At 34.1% G+C, this 9,858-nt stretch overlaps 1 long non-coding RNA gene across 1 annotated transcript; it reads left to right on the top strand.

Annotated features, from left to right (window-relative positions):
* Positions 1 to 227: 227 nt before the first annotated feature.
* LOC136801578 (uncharacterized) lies at positions 228 to 2,142 on the top strand. The gene is made up of 2 exons (XR_010845876.1): positions 228 to 299; positions 1,301 to 2,142. It is a non-coding gene; the product is annotated as an uncharacterized lncRNA (long non-coding RNA).
* The last annotated feature ends 7,716 nt before the right edge of the window (positions 2,143 to 9,858 follow it).

Raw genomic sequence — 9,858 nt, 5'->3', positions numbered from 1 at the left:
CGAATGAATGAAAAGGATGAATTGAGATTTTTCATCGCATTGGAGCAGACATGTTTTGGAGACAGTTGAAATTTGCAAATAGATGTTTGTTTGTGAAATGTTTTCTCAGGTTGTTATGAATTTATTTTTTGGTGAAGAAAGAAATTGTCGTTTTTTTTATTTTTGTCGTATGTCTCTTATGATATTGTTCAAGTGTTTCAAATGTTTTTCATTCGATATTTATTTTTCAGATTGATTGATTGTTTCCATTGTTTGTTTCATCGTTTCCAATGACGTCATTGATTCCAAATTATTTCCACGTAAGTCTCTTTGAATATTTACTTGGATTCCAGCTGATGTGAAATTACCCATCTAGATTTTTCTGCATACCGGAATTTTTTGAGCAAATGAATCAATTCAAAAAAGTTAGAAAATATGGCTTGGTTAGCCTGTACCAAACGCTTCTTGGTGAACTGAAAAGACCAAGGGAAATTCAGTATGATGTACAGTTCGGACTTTTATGTGACTGAGATGAATCCACGCTCGGTTGTAAAGAAATGAACGATTTTTGGAATTTAAGCTTCTTCAATTAGTCGAATAAATGCAATTGCTTCTTCTGTAGTAAAAATAGCGTTTAACCCTTTAACTGCCCATGTCGGCATATGCCGACATGAGCATTTTCGATTTCTTTGCCCATGTCGGGATTTGCCGACATGAGCATTTTCGATTTCTTTGCCCATGTCGGGATTTGCCGACATCGGCACTTTCCATTCCTTTGCCCAAAAATTTAACACTTCTACAAAGATTTTGTATAAGATGGTTTGAAATGAAAAAAGATCTTAGTTAAAAGCTTTTCTATGTTGAAAAATAACTATTCAACAATGTTCAACTCAAAATTATAGTCCTTGGCTGATACTTCATATATTATTCAGAAAATGAAGTCAAAATCGCTACCTTTTGACCATGTCGGCAAATGCCGACATCGGGCAAATAGGTCGAACCTTCTTTTTTTCCCGTGGCAAATAGGTCGAACCTTTTTTTTTTCCCGCGGCAAATAGATCGGACCTTAAAGAAAACGACGGGCAGTTAAAGGGTAAAGCCTAAAATACCTCAATTTGACCTTGAAGTAAGAAAAGGGGGTTATACCTCAAAGAAGTTTACTAGTTCTTATAACAAAATTGTACTGCTCCGTGTTTTTTAACTTTTCCACCACATCAGATTTTCAGCATTCTCATTAGCCGCTCTAAAGAAAACATTTCTTCGAGTCAGCAAGTTTCGTTGTGCAAATTAACCTTCAAAATTTTCAAATTTTTATTTCTAGATTCCCAGCATGACAGCACGCATGACAAGTTACACCTGTCGTTTTTGACGCCGTTTCTACGATTACGTTATTTATTCATTCCGTCTCTACAGTTCTGCAACGCAAACGCGTTATTACTCCCTTCATTTTGGCTTGTTTTTAGATGTATTTTTACCACTTCACTAACTTGACTAGTATTACGTCAACCGTCACTAGTTTTGGTGGCGTGTCCATTCTAACGCCCTTACGTTTACGCCTTTGGATTACCTTGGTTGAATATGAAAAAGAGTACAGTGCTAAAACTCATGTCGCTATTAATTTCGATTGGATCATTTTCCTTGTAAATATCCGACTCTTTTCGCTTACTCGGTGAAATTTTGTTCAGTCAGTCAGGGAAGAAATTTAGATACTATTTTTAGTGGAAAACCCTGTCAAAAATGGCCTCGGTGAAAAGATGAAGCATTTTTTTAACCTTTGCTCCCAGGATTCTTTTGAACGGTTTAAGTTTGACACCTCCAAGGGGTGAAACAATCAAGGTTAAATTACTTAAGTGGCTGTCAAAGTTCTTACGGTCTTTTTCGGAAGAGACTCATATGGGCACTAAATATTGGATGGTTCAAAATTGCTCTTCATTTCAAGCTGATGAACGTTTTTTAGTATATATACGACAAATATTCGAATATTCAAATGGTATTTAGATAAGAATATTTCATTCTATAGAATTAATTGTAAAACTTTGTAATCAATTGTTGTTTTTTAATTGTAAATAGTATTTGCTCTCATTGATTTAATTTTTAAAAATTTACAAATCGACCTTAGGCGACTTGAGATGAAAGAAAGAAAGCCTGAAAATATTGCTTCAATTATTTTTCTAATTTTCTGTTTTAAATATTTTCAAGGGCGTTTTGAAACGTGAACACCCATTTTCTTTCTCTTTTTCTTTTTTAAATATCTTATTTTTTCAAATTTTCGAAGCTATTCAAAGTCTTTCAAAGTGACCCTTGAATGTCCGCCCACGATTGTTGAAGCTGAACCTCTCCTCGCATAAGTATAGTCTCACAAGATACTCGATGAGTGTGGTATATTCGGTTCGCTTTTAAAATAACTTTGCCATTTTTACCCTTTCTTGAAAAATCTTGGCAAAAAGAAGCAAAAGAATTGCTACAGATATTTTCTTGTTCATGATATTCATGACGTAGTGTTTTATACGGAAAGATCCCAGTTTTTGCCAGTAGTGGTAAATTTTGGTCTAGTTTAACATTTCCACTACTGGCTAAAACCGGGGTATTTACATAGAAAACATTACGTCATGAATATTCCCGGGGGGCGCTCATATAATCTGGACTACGTCATGTACCGCGCTTAAGGGTTGGGTTTTTCAGCATCCCAAAATGCATTGTAAGGGTGTGTTTCTGTGAGATTGATGCACTGCAAGGGTTGAATTCTAGAACAAATTCAAGATAATTGATAAAAAGAAAGGATTTTTGAAAACATTTCTATTGTCTCATAATTACAACTGACAAGAATATTTTTCTCAGTTTTTCAGAAAATTTCCCAAGCTTCTTTTTTCACGCAGATTTACAGCTGAGAAATATAATACACTATAAGGGTTGGGTAAATTAAGAGAAAACCCACCTTTTCAGCCATATTGAACTGCACTGTACGGTTTTGAAAAGCAGATTTTGCGCGGCACATACCGTCGTTTCGAAATCGCGTGCCCCCCCCCCCGGCATGAATATCATGAATTAAAATCATCTTATGTAACTTTTTCCTTGGAATATATAAGAAATTTTAATGACCAATTTTCCTAAAAAATACAAGAAGTGTGTCTTATCTAATTCCCTTGGAAAATAAAACAATATGTTAACGGTAATTTTTCTTGTAAAATACTAAAGTAAGCTTTTCCGTACATAACAATCAGTTGAGATGATTTAAAAGATTTACGGTTGGAAAATACAAGAAGGGCAAGAAATTATTTACATATTTGCATATTGAGCAAAGCGAGCTTTACTATTGTGGTAAGAGTCGTCTTCCCGTCGATGCCGGGACGGCTAGTTTAAAATAAGTGGCTTCATTTCCCGTCCAGGAGTTGTGTATCTAGCCGCTTTGGGGTTTTGAAATCGATGATACAACTTTTTGAATGAAAGAAAATAAGGCGTTTCATAGCATTCATTCACTCGTCCTTTTTATGGCTTTTTTTTATTGAGCCTTTCTTGGTGTATTATTGGTGTGGGAGGCAGCATGACTGAGTTTAAAAACTGAATTGGCGTAAAATAACACTTTGAAGTTCATTTTTTGGGTGCCCATCACACCTTTTCCATAATTTTTTCAGTATATTATCCGGGATATTATCAAATTCAATTTCGGTGCCCTTTCAAAATACTTATTCGGCGCACTGGGGCCAGACCGCTACTGTTCTTTAATTCCCAAGCCAATTGATTGGTTACAGAAATCAATATTTTTCAACTTCTTTCTCGAAGGGAAATCTGCACAGATTTGCGCATTTTCCCCTTTTAAATTAAATAGAAAATAGCATGTAATAGATGCACGAATCCTATGTAATGTAGGGTAATAAAGCTAAGTGTTTTTGTATACAACGACGCCTAAAACCGAGGGATAAAATTACTCGAAAAAAATCACGTCCACCTTTTTAAAAAATCACATGAAAATAAATCACAAAAAATCACGAAAAAATTACAAAAATTAAAAAAAAATCACAAAAAATCAAAAAAATCACAAGGAAAATCATAAAATCAAAAATCTCGTACATCTTTTTTCGAGAAACTTACCCTCGCCTAAAAGAGCCGATTGACAGAGTTTTCACATTATGACGATCCAACTTTTTGAAAAAATTAGTTGTTAGTTGAGTAATGAATATGTATCAGTATCCCTGACTAGTCACTTAACATATACATCACACAAAGAAACTTATGTATTTCAATCAACCAGAAATATAATGACTCAGAGTAAATTGAATATTCTGCATTTCGTGCAGGAACCAGGAATTAACAGGTAATAATGTATTTAGGAGTTTGTCCAACGGCATGAAAATGGATGGTAGGATCAAAATTTAAGAAAAATGCCAGTTATCTCTCATTTGGAGCACCAATATTGTGTATCTATTCGTACTTTTGCTGGCGAAATACTAAAAGTCTAATGTGAGTGAGCCGTGAGGGGGCCATTATGGATTTTTGACGTCAATGACGTCACAAATTTGGGAAAAACTTCAAAATGCGATATCTCGAGTTTCAAAAGGAGTTGGGAGATCGATGACCCCTCATTGGATCGAGAATTTTATGGAGAATAAGATGGAAGGGTTTATATGGCTTGAGTGTGACTTTGAAATTTGGCTTAAATTTTAGGCGCTTTCACTTGATGACGTCATCAAAACAGGAAAAATGCGATATCTTGAGATTGGATAGGAGTTAGAAAATGGCTGACCCCTCATTTGATCGGAAATTTTACGTGGAATTAGTTGGGAGGGGTTAGGGTGGGTAATTAGAGACTTTCAAAAATATTTATGTTCGAATTGAGGCTTTTTGGGTCCGATGACGTCATCAAAAACAGAAAAATAAAATATCTTGAGTTTGAGAAGGATTTAAGCAATGGTTGACCCCTCATTGGATCGGAAATCATCAAGAGAATCTTTTGAGTCAATGAAGAAATACTTTCAGTGAAGTGAAAAGTTTATTACCCTTTCGATGACGTCACTTATGGCGCAAATGACGTCACAAAACATGTAGTAAGTAAGTAAGTAAGTAAGTAAGTAATTTATTTGTCCTAAAAAGCGAGACGAGCGACCACACTCATAGACATAAAGCTAAACTAAGGAGGTGGCCGCACGATATAATTACAAGAAAAGCTAAGAAAAATAAAGTTGCTAAGGTCTTACTAGTAACAAAGTGAAATAAAAATTTTTTATAAAATAATTTTCGAAAAATTGGAAAAAAATAAAATAAAAAAAAATAAAATAAAAATAAAAAAAAAAAAAAAAAAAAAAAAATAAATAAAAACTAAAATAAAAAAAAATAAAATAAAATAAAAACTAAAATAAAAAAAGAAGAACCTATTGAAATTTAAAATCAAACTCGAAAAAGAGAGGGGGAAAAAAAAATAAATAAAATAAAAATTAAAAAAAAATAAAAAAAAATAAAAAAACAAAAACAAAAACAAATCAAGTGTACGAGGAAAGGAAATATAATTTACTTAAATCTTTAAGACGATCCAATGCTAGTGTAGACGAATCATCGAAAGTAACGAAATCTTGAATTTCATTCCAAACCAAGATGGATTGGTATAAAATTGAATAGTTACCATAAGTCACTGTTTTTACTTCAGGTATTTTTAAAAGTCCAGACTTACAACGGATTACTTCATGACGGTCTGTATCATTTAAACGTTTGTACTCAAGAGTTTGTATGAGAGGAAGAGGTAATTTTCGATTCAAAAGTTTAAAAATAAAGAGAATGTTAAGGTATTTAACAAAATCAAAAAATGAAAGAAGTTTAAACTGCAAAAAGAGAGGAAAAGAATGAGCACGGAAGTCAGAAAAAGACATGATTCTAAGAGCTTGTTTTTGAAGAATAAGAATTCGGCGGGCGTGGATGGTCTGGCGTTGCCCCCAGATTTGCGCTGCATAAGATATGTGACATTGAAAAAGAGAAAAATACAATGAAGTTAATGTTTTCTTGTCGACATAATGCCGAAGTTTACTCAGAGCTCCATTAGCTCTCTTTAGTTTATTACAGACAAAATCGATGTGGTGTTTCCAGTTCAGATGTTCATCAATATACACCCAAGGTATTTTACAACTTTGCTTGGTCTGAGCCGATGCCCGTTGATTTTAATTTTCAAGTCGTAATCGATCTTCTTACGTATTGGACGAAATAATAAGAGCTCGGTTTTACTAGCATTTATAGAGATTTTATTAGCTTTGAGCCAATTCATAAGAAGCTTCAGATCAATATTAGCTTGTTTGGCGATCGGTTTCAAAGATTCATTCGCAAAAAAGAGCATAGTATCATCAGCAAACAAACTGACAAGAGAATAGCGAAGAGCAATATGAAGATCATTAACATAAAGGAGAAAGAGTAGAGGGCCTAAAACAGAACCTTGGGGGACACCATGTTGCATGTGTTTAGAAGAAGAGTTTTTACCAGATACTGAAACAAACTGTGATCTTTCAAAAAGAAATGATCGAAACCATTCAAGAGCTTTCCCACGAACCCCATAAAAATCTAGCTTTGACAGTAAAATAGAGTGATCAACGGTATCAAATGCCTTTTGTAAATCGATAAAAATTGAGCATCCATACTTACCTTTATCTAGAACACTTGAAATTTGGTTGATGGAGTAAAGGAGGGCTGTTTCAGTTGAATGATTTGATCGGAATCCGAATTGTAATGGGTAGATTGTATTTGATTGGTCGAGAAAGTTCATCAGTCGTTTATGCATAAGTTTTTGGAAGATTTTGTCAATATTAGAAAGAAGAGAAATCGGCCTGTAGTTCTCAGCATCGAATGGAGAACCTTTGTTTTTGAAAACAGGAATAACTTTCGCTTCCTTCAGCTGACTTGGAAAGACACCAGTAAAGAAAGAGAGATTTACAATACGAGTAAAGATCGAAGAAAGGGTGTCCAAATTGGAAGAAATGATTCGATAAGGGATGCTATTCGGACCTGTAGCCTTGTTTTCACTGAGAGAAATAAGAGCTTTTGAGAGTTCAAGATTAGAAGCAGGAGCAATGAGAAAGTAGTCGGTATTTCGATTGTCATTCTTCAGCCATTCTGAAAAATGATGACGTGTGAAGGGAATTTTTGATCGTATTTTACCTGCAATGGTTGAAAAGAAATCGTTAAAAGCTTCAGAAACTTCTTCAGGATTCGAAGATAGGGAATCATTGATGTTAAGAGAAATAGAGCTTGAAGAAGAAGGAGAAGCTATAATCTCTCTGACGCCTTGCCATAATTGTCGAAGATTGCCTGAGTTTTGAAAAAAGTAACGAGAATAATGGAGTTTTTTACTCGCACGGATAAGAAACAATGCGATTTCGATAAAATTTAAATCTGTCACGAAGAAAATTCTTAAGATCGGATGAAGAATCAGGGACTTTCAAATAGTCGGTTTTAAGGCTATCTCTGATGTTCATAGAGACGAGAATACCTTTGGTGATCCAAGGTTTGAGTAGAAGGTTAGCTTGACGTCTGGTCAACTGTTTCAAAGGAACATGCTTATCATACAAAGAAGTAAAACGAGTCAAAAAAGAATCAAAAGATGAGTCAACATTTCCCTTTTCAATTTCAAGAAGACCATTCCAATTGACGCTATCAAATTCTTCTTTGAAACTAGCCTCGTCAAATCTAGACCAATCTCGACGTAAAGGAAGTTCAGGTTTGCACTTAGAGTCACAGTCAGTATTCAAAATTAGAAATTGTGGAAGATGGTCAGATATAGCAACTGTAAGATTTCCAGAGAAAGAAGAGCAGGGAAAGGGAGACGTAAAGATGTTATCAATAAGAGTACTAGAGGTATCAGTGGTATGTGATTTTTTTTAGCTTCGATCAGTGATAAGTGGTAATACTTCGTACTTTGAGCTTAGAATTCAATCTCATTACCCTCCTTCACTATCCGAAGGTCTTTTGATGTGTTAAACAACACTCTACTCGTCGGGTGCGACGCCGGGTGACGGATAGGTGTGTATCTATTCGTACTTTTGCTGGCGAAAAGTTTGAAAATAAATGCTAGTATTCCAAGCGGGTACATTTATGAAATCTGGTGTGAGAAAGACATCATGAGACGAGTAAAATCAAACAGAATGCTTATAATGAAACGAAATTTTGAATTGGGAATATATTTCTTATATGTCTCCGAGAAGAGCTGAGATTGACATATATTAGACGTGAGTCCACTGTGGTATGAAAATCTTTTGGTGGAACGTGGTGGCACGGTGGTGTTTTGAAGGTTGAAGAATAGAGGGGCCCTATAGAAAGCTCTGGTGTCAATATTAAATTTCTTATACATAGCATGTTTTTGCATCTTTCTTGCAATATAAAACGTCCTAACGACATATCATTTGCAATTAACTAGCTGAGTTTGAATCTCGTAGGAAAACTTAAAGTCTCTTTTGGGAATTGGATAAGTGCTCCATAATGAGGAGCTGCAATAAAAATACTACGAAAAATCATTTAATGGTGGAAGGAGGGTGAACAATAATGTCATTACTGCGAGCAAGGCTTGAACAAGAGAAATTGGCAAAAATCAGCGAGTTGTTTTCCAGTGTCTATAATAATCCCTTGGTAACAATAACGAGGCAATATTGCCACGCAGGAGCCAGGAAATAACGTATTCAGTTTTTCCAACAGAAATAATAACGTAATGTGGTAACAGTAGAACTAACGACGCAAATATTGTGTGTGTTGTCAATATAAGTGAATGCTCGTCCATAAAATAAGCTTTAAATGGAAAATAAGAAGCATGAAATTAGATGATATATGATGAGTGTACTGAAATTTCCTACTACTTTAGGCGTACAAACTTTCGCGAGCATTTTTAGCCCTTTTCGCAGTATTAAATGTCTTTGAAAATTCTTGAGAGGGCAATTCGCGAAAGTTCATGCTCACGAGAAAAATAAGACATAAAACGATTTGTCTTCAGAACTACAAAACACAATTTTCCTTTCAAAATACAGAGAATAACGATTGTCATTCAAAAATAAAAGAACAGCTTTTTTTTTGAAAACTGTCTTTAAAGACAATTTTCCTTACAAAGAACGACTTTCCTCCTGTTTGCAAATCACAGAAAATAGAAAATAGTTTTTTTTATAAAAAAAGTGCAATTTTGCCTGGGAATACAGAGAAAACCAGAGAACGAGTTATGTACCTCCCAAAATAATAAGATGTATTTCTCATCCCCGAATACAGAGTTCGTTTTCCTCCCAATTTACAGCAAACGATTTTCCTTCAAAAATACAAGAAACAATTTACATTCTAAAGTAAAAAAAAAAACACCTTCCTTCTGAATACAGAATATATTTTCCTTCAAAAATACAATAAACAGTTTACCTTCTAAAGTAAAAAAAACACCTTCCTTCTGATGTACAGGAAATATTTTCCTTCAAAAATACAAGAAACAATTTACATTCTAAAGTAAAAAGAAACACCTTCCTTCTGATATACAGGAAATATTTTCCTTCAAAAATACAAGAAACAATTTACATTCTAAAGTAAAAAGAAACACCTTCCTTCTGATATACAGGAAATATTTTCCTTCAAAAATACAAGAAATAGTTTACATTCTAAAGTAAAAAGAAACACCTTCCTTCTGATATACAGGAAATATTTTCCTTCAAAAGTACAAGAAACAGTTTACATTCTAAAGTAAGAAGAAACAATTTCCTCCTGAATACAGAAAACTATTTTCCATGAGATCATTTTAGGCAAACACAGGGTTGTTTTGCTTATGTTTTTTGTTTTTGCTTTTGATTGTCGTTTTCATCATTTGAGATGTTTTTTCGTAAGATGTTTACATTATTATTATCTTTACAACGAGCACGAATGCATAATCTAAAGTCTATCCAAATA

Source organism: Clytia hemisphaerica, unplaced genomic scaffold, assembly GCF_902728285.1.
Source record: "Clytia hemisphaerica strain Z4C2 unplaced genomic scaffold, Clytia hemisphaerica genome assembly, whole genome shotgun sequence".
Classification (NCBI taxonomy): domain Eukaryota; kingdom Metazoa; phylum Cnidaria; class Hydrozoa; order Leptothecata; family Clytiidae; genus Clytia; species Clytia hemisphaerica.
This window is presented reverse-complemented; position numbering and strand designations above follow the sequence as displayed.